The sequence below is a fragment of the Aulonocara sp. 'chitande type north' Nkhata Bay genome, linkage group LG18, assembly GCF_057382095.1.
Source record: "Aulonocara sp. 'chitande type north' Nkhata Bay isolate Kocher_YH1m ecotype deep benthic linkage group LG18, A_spYH_male_GT1.1, whole genome shotgun sequence".
Lineage (NCBI taxonomy): Eukaryota > Metazoa > Chordata > Actinopteri > Cichliformes > Cichlidae > Aulonocara > Aulonocara sp. 'chitande type north' Nkhata Bay.
This window is the reverse complement of record NC_141361.1, coordinates 25,278,125-25,287,693: the sequence shown is the minus strand read 5'-3', so window position 1 is coordinate 25,287,693 and position 9,569 is coordinate 25,278,125.

The window sequence follows — 9,569 nt, the reverse complement described above, 5'->3', positions numbered from 1 at the left end:
TCACCACTTCAAAACTGCGCCTACTTCAATATTACCTTCATATGCTCTCTTTGCTTTTCGCCTTCCTCACTACACTAAGTACCATTTTTTAACGCTGTGTACTCACTCTTGCTAAGTACATGTGAACAGATCTTGAAGAAAAAAAACAAAACAAAACATACTTTTCTTTTCTCTTTAATTCAAACCACTTTACAGAAAGTACAATTGTTTACAATGAACAAAGAAGTAGGTAGGTTTCCAATGCTTAATTAGTGTGTAAGAATATTGCAGAATCTGCTGTGCTGTGTACTTTGGAAAAACCATGAGAAGGGCTGGCTGGCTGGCTGGAGAAGAAATGATAAATGTCCTTTTTTTTAACCATTCTCTCGGCTGGCCGTTTGGCGTATGATGTATGGCAGAGCACTCTAGTACAGAGCGCCGCCAGTTCGAACCCCCACGATCTCGCTGCCACGGCCCTAGCTTGGGGGGCGGGGATGCGCATTCGCGTTTCCCTTTTTGCCTTTTCCTGCTCCAGCCAAGTCCTCCGCCTGCTTGACATCTCTCCTATTACCTTTTATTACGCTTGCACTCATGCCTTTGCCTTTCACCACTTCAAAACTGCGCCTACTTCAATATTACCTTCATATGCTCTCTTTGCTTTTCGCCTTCCTCACTACACTAAGTACCATTTTTTAACGCTGTGTACTCACTCTTGCTAAGTACATGTGAACAGATCTTGAAGAAAAAAAACAAAACAAAACATACTTTTCTTTTCTCTTTAATTCAAACCACTTTACAGAAAGTACAATTGTTTACAATGAACAAAGAAGTAGGTAGGTTTCCAATGCTTAATTAGTGTGTAAGAATATTGCAGAATCTGCTGTGCTGTGTACTTTGGAAAAACCATGAGAAGGGCTGGCTGGCTGGCTGGAGAAGAAATGATAAATGTCCTTTTTTTTAACCATTCTCTCGGCCGGCCGTTTGGCGTATGATGTGTGGCAGAGCACTCTGGTACAGAGCGAAAAAACATGAGAAAAACAGCTGGCTGAAGAAGAAATGATAAATGTCCTTTTTTTTCAAGCCTTCTCTCGGCCTGGCTTGGGGGGCGGGGAGACGTGCACTCGCCTTTCCTTTTTGCTTTTTCCTGCTCTTGCCAAGTCCTCTGCCGGCTCTACATCTCTCCTATTAGCTTTTATTAGGCTTGCACTCATGCCTTTGCCTTTCACCACTTCAAAAGTGCGCCTACTTGAATATTACCTTGATAGGCTCTCTTTGTTTTTGGCCTTCCTCACTACACCGTGAAGAGATGTTGAATAAAAACAAGCAAAGAAAAGATGGTTTTGTTTTGTGTTTTATTGAAAGCACTTTCCAGAAAGTGTAATTGTTTAGAATGAAGACAGAAGTAGGTAGGTAGGTTTCCAATGCTTAATTAGTGTGTAAGAATATTGCAGAATCTGCTGTGCTGTGTACTTTGTAAAAACCATGAGAAGGGCTGGCTGGCTGGAGAAGAAATGATAAATGTCCTTTTTTTTAACCGTTCTCTCGGCCGGCCGTTTGGCGTATGATGTATGGCAGAGCACTCTAGTACAGAGCGCCGCCAGTTCGAACCCCCACGATCTCGCTGCCACGGCCCTAGCTTGGGGGGCGGGGATGCGCATTCGCGTTTCCCTTTTTGCCTTTTCCTGCTCCAGCCAAGTCCTCCGCCTGCTTGACATCTCTCCTATTACCTTTTATTACGCTTGCACTCATGCCTTTGCCTTTCACCACTTCAAAACTGCGCCTACTTCAATATTACCTTCATATGCTCTCTTTGCTTTTCGCCTTCCTCACTACACTAAGTACCATTTTTTAACGCTGTGTACTCACTCTTGCTAAGTACATGTGAACAGATCTTGAAGAAAAAAAACAAAACAAAACATACTTTTCTTTTCTCTTTAATTCAAACCACTTTACAGAAAGTACAATTGTTTACAATGAACAAAGAAGTAGGTAGGTTTCCAATGCTTAATTAGTGTGTAAGAATATTGCAGAATCTGCTGTGCTGTGTACTTTGGAAAAACCATGAGAAGGGCTGGCTGGCTGGCTGGAGAAGAAATGATAAATGTCCTTTTTTTTAACCGTTCTCTCGGCCGGCCGTTTGGCGTATGATGTGTGGCAGAGCACTCTGGTACAGAGCGAAAAAACATGAGAAAAACAGCTGGCTGAAGAAGAAATGATAAATGTCCTTTTTTTTCAAGCCTTCTCTCGGCCTGGCTTGGGGGGCGGGGAGACGTGCACTCGCCTTTCCTTTTTGCTTTTTCCTGCTCTTGCCAAGTCCTCTGCCGGCTCTACATCTCTCCTATTAGCTTTTATTAGGCTTGCACTCATGCCTTTGCCTTTCACCACTTCAAAAGTGCGCCTACTTGAATATTACCTTGATAGGCTCTCTTTGTTTTTGGCCTTCCTCACTACACCGTGAAGAGATGTTGAATAAAAACAAGCAAAGAAAAGATGGTTTTGTTTTGTGTTTTATTGAAAGCACTTTCCAGAAAGTGTAATTGTTTAGAATGAAGACAGAAGTAGGTAGGTAGGTTTCCAATGCTTAATTAGTGTGTAAGAATATTGCAGAATCTGCTGTGCTGTGTACTTTGTAAAAACCATGAGAAGGGCTGGCTGGCTGGAGAAGAAATGATAAATGTCCTTTTTTTTAACCGTTCTCTCGGCCGGCCGTTTGGCGTATGATGTATGGCAGAGCACTCTAGTACAGAGCGCCGCCAGTTCGAACCCCCACGATCTCGCTGCCACGGCCCTAGCTTGGGGGGCGGGGATGCGCATTCGCGTTTCCCTTTTTGCCTTTTCCTGCTCCAGCCAAGTCCTCCGCCTGCTTGACATCTCTCCTATTACCTTTTATTACGCTTGCACTCATGCCTTTGCCTTTCACCACTTCAAAACTGCGCCTACTTCAATATTACCTTCATATGCTCTCTTTGCTTTTCGCCTTCCTCACTACACTAAGTACCATTTTTTAACGCTGTGTACTCACTCTTGCTAAGTACATGTGAACAGATCTTGAAGAAAAAAAACAAAACAAAACATACTTTTCTTTTCTCTTTAATTCAAACCACTTTACAGAAAGTACAATTGTTTACAATGAACAAAGAAGTAGGTAGGTTTCCAATGCTTAATTAGTGTGTAAGAATATTGCAGAATCTGCTGTGCTGTGTACTTTGGAAAAACCATGAGAAGGGCTGGCTGGCTGGCTGGAGAAGAAATGATAAATGTCCTTTTTTTTAACCGTTCTCTCGGCCGGCCGTTTGGCGTATGATGTGTGGCAGAGCACTCTGGTACAGAGCGAAAAAACATGAGAAAAACAGCTGGCTGAAGAAGAAATGATAAATGTCCTTTTTTTTCAAGCCTTCTCTCGGCCTGGCTTGGGGGGCGGGGAGACGTGCACTCGCCTTTCCTTTTTGCTTTTTCCTGCTCTTGCCAAGTCCTCTGCCGGCTCTACATCTCTCCTATTAGCTTTTATTAGGCTTGCACTCATGCCTTTGCCTTTCACCACTTCAAAAGTGCGCCTACTTGAATATTACCTTGATAGGCTCTCTTTGTTTTTGGCCTTCCTCACTACACCGTGAAGAGATGTTGAATAAAAACAAGCAAAGAAAAGATGGTTTTGTTTTGTGTTTTATTGAAAGCACTTTCCAGAAAGTGTAATTGTTTAGAATGAAGACAGAAGTAGGTAGGTAGGTTTCCAATGCTTAATTAGTGTGTAAGAATATTGCAGAATCTGCTGTGCTGTGTACTTTGTAAAAACCATGAGAAGGGCTGGCTGGCTGGAGAAGAAATGATAAATGTCCTTTTTTTTAACCGTTCTCTCGGCCGGCCGTTTGGCGTATGATGTATGGCAGAGCACTCTAGTACAGAGCGCCGCCAGTTCGAACCCCCACGATCTCGCTGCCACGGCCCTAGCTTGGGGGGCGGGGATGCGCATTCGCGTTTCCCTTTTTGCCTTTTCCTGCTCCAGCCAAGTCCTCCGCCTGCTTGACATCTCTCCTATTACCTTTTATTACGCTTGCACTCATGCCTTTGCCTTTCACCACTTCAAAACTGCGCCTACTTCAATATTACCTTCATATGCTCTCTTTGCTTTTCGCCTTCCTCACTACACTAAGTACCATTTTTTAACGCTGTGTACTCACTCTTGCTAAGTACATGTGAACAGATCTTGAAGAAAAAAAACAAAACAAAACATACTTTTCTTTTCTCTTTAATTCAAACCACTTTACAGAAAGTACAATTGTTTACAATGAACAAAGAAGTAGGTAGGTTTCCAATGCTTAATTAGTGTGTAAGAATATTGCAGAATCTGCTGTGCTGTGTACTTTGGAAAAACCATGAGAAGGGCTGGCTGGCTGGCTGGAGAAGAAATGATAAATGTCCTTTTTTTTAACCGTTCTCTCGGCCGGCCGTTTGGCGTATGATGTGTGGCAGAGCACTCTGGTACAGAGCGAAAAAACATGAGAAAAACAGCTGGCTGAAGAAGAAATGATAAATGTCCTTTTTTTTCAAGCCTTCTCTCGGCCTGGCTTGGGGGGCGGGGAGACGTGCACTCGCCTTTCCTTTTTGCTTTTTCCTGCTCTTGCCAAGTCCTCTGCCGGCTCTACATCTCTCCTATTAGCTTTTATTAGGCTTGCACTCATGCCTTTGCCTTTCACCACTTCAAAAGTGCGCCTACTTGAATATTACCTTGATAGGCTCTCTTTGTTTTTGGCCTTCCTCACTACACCGTGAAGAGATGTTGAATAAAAACAAGCAAAGAAAAGATGGTTTTGTTTTGTGTTTTATTGAAAGCACTTTCCAGAAAGTGTAATTGTTTAGAATGAAGACAGAAGTAGGTAGGTAGGTTTCCAATGCTTAATTAGTGTGTAAGAATATTGCAGAATCTGCTGTGCTGTGTACTTTGTAAAAACCATGAGAAGGGCTGGCTGGCTGGAGAAGAAATGATAAATGTCCTTTTTTTTAACCGTTCTCTCGGCCGGCCGTTTGGCGTATGATGTATGGCAGAGCACTCTAGTACAGAGCGCCGCCAGTTCGAACCCCCACGATCTCGCTGCCACGGCCCTAGCTTGGGGGGCGGGGATGCGCATTCGCGTTTCCTTTTTTGCCTTTTCCTGCTCCAGCCAAGTCCTCCGCCTGCTTGACATCTCTCCTATTACCTTTTATTACGCTTGCACTCATGCCTTTGCCTTTCACCACTTCAAAACTGCGCCTACTTCAATATTACCTTCATATGCTCTCTTTGCTTTTCGCCTTCCTCACTACACTAAGTACCATTTTTTAACGCTGTGTACTCACTCTTGCTAAGTACATGTGAACAGATCTTGAAGAAAAAAAACAAAACAAAACATACTTTTCTTTTCTCTTTAATTCAAACCACTTTACAGAAAGTACAATTGTTTACAATGAACAAAGAAGTAGGTAGGTTTCCAATGCTTAATTAGTGTGTAAGAATATTGCAGAATCTGCTGTGCTGTGTACTTTGGAAAAACCATGAGAAGGGCTGGCTGGCTGGCTGGAGAAGAAATGATAAATGTCCTTTTTTTTAACCGTTCTCTCGGCCGGCCGTTTGGCGTATGATGTGTGGCAGAGCACTCTGGTACAGAGCGAAAAAACATGAGAAAAACAGCTGGCTGAAGAAGAAATGATAAATGTCCTTTTTTTTCAAGCCTTCTCTCGGCCTGGCTTGGGGGGCGGGGAGACGTGCACTCGCCTTTCCTTTTTGCTTTTTCCTGCTCTTGCCAAGTCCTCTGCCGGCTCTACATCTCTCCTATTAGCTTTTATTAGGCTTGCACTCATGCCTTTGCCTTTCACCACTTCAAAAGTGCGCCTACTTGAATATTACCTTGATAGGCTCTCTTTGTTTTTGGCCTTCCTCACTACACCGTGAAGAGATGTTGAATAAAAACAAGCAAAGAAAAGATGGTTTTGTTTTGTGTTTTATTGAAAGCACTTTCCAGAAAGTGTAATTGTTTAGAATGAAGACAGAAGTAGGTAGGTAGGTTTCCAATGCTTAATTAGTGTGTAAGAATATTGCAGAATCTGCTGTGCTGTGTACTTTGTAAAAACCATGAGAAGGGCTGGCTGGCTGGAGAAGAAATGATAAATGTCCTTTTTTTTAACCGTTCTCTCGGCCGGCCGTTTGGCATATGATGTATGGCAGAGCACTCTAGTACAGAGCGCCGCCAGTTCGAACCCCCACGATCTCGCTGCCACGGCCCTAGCTTGGGGGGCGGGGATGCGCATTCGCGTTTCCCTTTTTGCCTTTTCCTGCTCCAGCCAAGTCCTCCGCCTGCTTGACATCTCTCCTATTACCTTTTATTACGCTTGCACTCATGCCTTTGCCTTTCACCACTTCAAAACTGCGCCTACTTCAATATTACCTTCATATGCTCTCTTTGCTTTTCGCCTTCCTCACTACACTAAGTACCATTTTTTAACGCTGTGTACTCACTCTTGCTAAGTACATGTGAACAGATCTTGAAGAAAAAAAACAAAACAAAACATACTTTTCTTTTCTCTTTAATTCAAACCACTTTACAGAAAGTACAATTGTTTACAATGAACAAAGAAGTAGGTAGGTTTCCAATGCTTAATTAGTGTGTAAGAATATTGCAGAATCTGCTGTGCTGTGTACTTTGGAAAAACCATGAGAAGGGCTGGCTGGCTGGCTGGAGAAGAAATGATAAATGTCCTTTTTTTTAACCGTTCTCTCGGCCGGCCGTTTGGCGTATGATGTGTGGCAGAGCACTCTGGTACAGAGCGAAAAAACATGAGAAAAACAGCTGGCTGAAGAAGAAATGATAAATGTCCTTTTTTTTCAAGCCTTCTCTCGGCCTGGCTTGGGGGGCGGGGAGACGTGCACTCGCCTTTCCTTTTTGCTTTTTCCTGCTCTTGCCAAGTCCTCTGCCGGCTCTACATCTCTCCTATTAGCTTTTATTAGGCTTGCACTCATGCCTTTGCCTTTCACCACTTCAAAAGTGCGCCTACTTGAATATTACCTTGATAGGCTCTCTTTGTTTTTGGCCTTCCTCACTACACCGTGAAGAGATGTTGAATAAAAACAAGCAAAGAAAAGATGGTTTTGTTTTGTGTTTTATTGAAAGCACTTTCCAGAAGCACTTTCCACGATCTCGCTGCCACGGCCCTAGCTTGGGGGGCGGGGATGCGCATTCGCGTTTCCCTTTTTGCCTTTTCCTGCTCCAGCCAAGTCCTCCGCCTGCTTGACATCTCTCCTATTACCTTTTATTACGCTTGCACTCATGCCTTTGCCTTTCACCACTTCAAAACTGCGCCTACTTCAATATTACCTTCATATGCTCTCTTTGCTTTTCGCCTTCCTCACTACACCGTGAAGAGATGTTGAATAAAAACAAGCAAAGAAAAGATGGTTTTGTTTTGTGTTTTATTGAAAGCACTTTCCAGAAAGTGTAATTGTTTAGAATGAAGACAGAAGTAGGTAGGTAGGTTTCCAATGCTTAATTAGTGTGTAAGAATATTGCAGAATCTGCTGTGCTGTGTACTTTGTAAAAACCATGAGAAGGGCTGGCTGGCTGGAGAAGAAATGATAAATGTCCTTTTTTTTAACCATTCTCTCGGCTGGCCGTTTGGCGTATGATGTATGGCAGAGCACTCTAGTACAGAGCGCCGCCAGTTCGAACCCCCACGATCTCGCTGCCACGGCCCTAGCTTGGGGGGCGGGGATGCGCATTCGCGTTTCCCTTTTTGCCTTTTCCTGCTCCAGCCAAGTCCTCCGCCTGCTTGACATCTCTCCTATTACCTTTTATTACGCTTGCACTCATGCCTTTGCCTTTCACCACTTCAAAACTGCGCCTACTTCAATATTACCTTCATATGCTCTCTTTGCTTTTCGCCTTCCTCACTACACTAAGTACCATTTTTTAACGCTGTGTACTCACTCTTGCTAAGTACATGTGAACAGATCTTGAAGAAAAAAAACAAAACAAAACATACTTTTCTTTTCTCTTTAATTCAAACCACTTTACAGAAAGTACAATTGTTTACAATGAACAAAGAAGTAGGTAGGTTTCCAATGCTTAATTAGTGTGTAAGAATATTGCAGAATCTGCTGTGCTGTGTACTTTGGAAAAACCATGAGAAGGGCTGGCTGGCTGGCTGGAGAAGAAATGATAAATGTCCTTTTTTTTAACCGTTCTCTCGGCCGGCCGTTTGGCGTATGATGTGTGGCAGAGCACTCTGGTACAGAGCGAAAAAACATGAGAAAAACAGCTGGCTGAAGAAGAAATGATAAATGTCCTTTTTTTTTCAAGCCTTCTCTCGGCCTGGCTTGGGGGGCGGGGAGACGTGCACTCGCCTTTCCTTTTTGCTTTTTCCTGCTCTTGCCAAGTCCTCTGCCGGCTCTACATCTCTCCTATTAGCTTTTATTAGGCTTGCACTCATGCCTTTGCCTTTCACCACTTCAAAAGTGCGCCTACTTGAATATTACCTTGATAGGCTCTCTTTGTTTTTGGCCTTCCTCACTACACCGTGAAGAGATGTTGAATAAAAACAAGCAAAGAAAAGATGGTTTTGTTTTGTGTTTTATTGAAAGCACTTTCCAGAAAGTGTAATTGTTTAGAATGAAGACAGAAGTAGGTAGGTAGGTTTCCAATGCTTAATTAGTGTGTAAGAATATTGCAGAATCTGCTGTGCTGTGTACTTTGTAAAAACCATGAGAAGGGCTGGCTGGCTGGAGAAGAAATGATAAATGTCCTTTTTTTTAACCGTTCTCTCGGCCGGCCGTTTGGCGTATGATGTATGGCAGAGCACTCTAGTACAGAGCGCCGCCAGTTCGAACCCCCACGATCTCGCTGCCACGGCCCTAGCTTGGGGGGCGGGGATGCGCATTCGCGTTTCCCTTTTTGCCTTTTCCTGCTCCAGCCAAGTCCTCCGCCTGCTTGACATCTCTCCTATTACCTTTTATTACGCTTGCACTCATGCCTTTGCCTTTCACCACTTCAAAACTGCGCCTACTTCAATATTACCTTCATATGCTCTCTTTGCTTTTCGCCTTCCTCACTACACTAAGTACCATTTTTTAACGCTGTGTACTCACTCTTGCTAAGTACATGTGAACAGATCTTGAAGAAAAAAAACAAAACAAAACATACTTTTCTTTTCTCTTTAATTCAAACCACTTTACAGAAAGTACAATTGTTTACAATGAACAAAGAAGTAGGTAGGTTTCCAATGCTTAATTAGTGTGTAAGAATATTGCAGAATCTGCTGTGCTGTGTACTTTGGAAAAACCATGAGAAGGGCTGGCTGGCTGGCTGGAGAAGAAATGATAAATGTCCTTTTTTTTAACCGTTCTCTCGGCCGGCCGTTTGGCGTATGATGTGTGGCAGAGCACTCTGGTACAGAGCGAAAAAACATGAGAAAAACAGCTGGCTGAAGAAGAAATGATAAATGTCCTTTTTTTTTCAAGCCTTCTCTCGGCCTGGCTTGGGGGGCGGGGAGACGTGCACTCGCCTTTCCTTTTTGCTTTTTCCTGCTCTTGCCAAGTCCTCTGCCGGCTCTACATCTCTCCTATT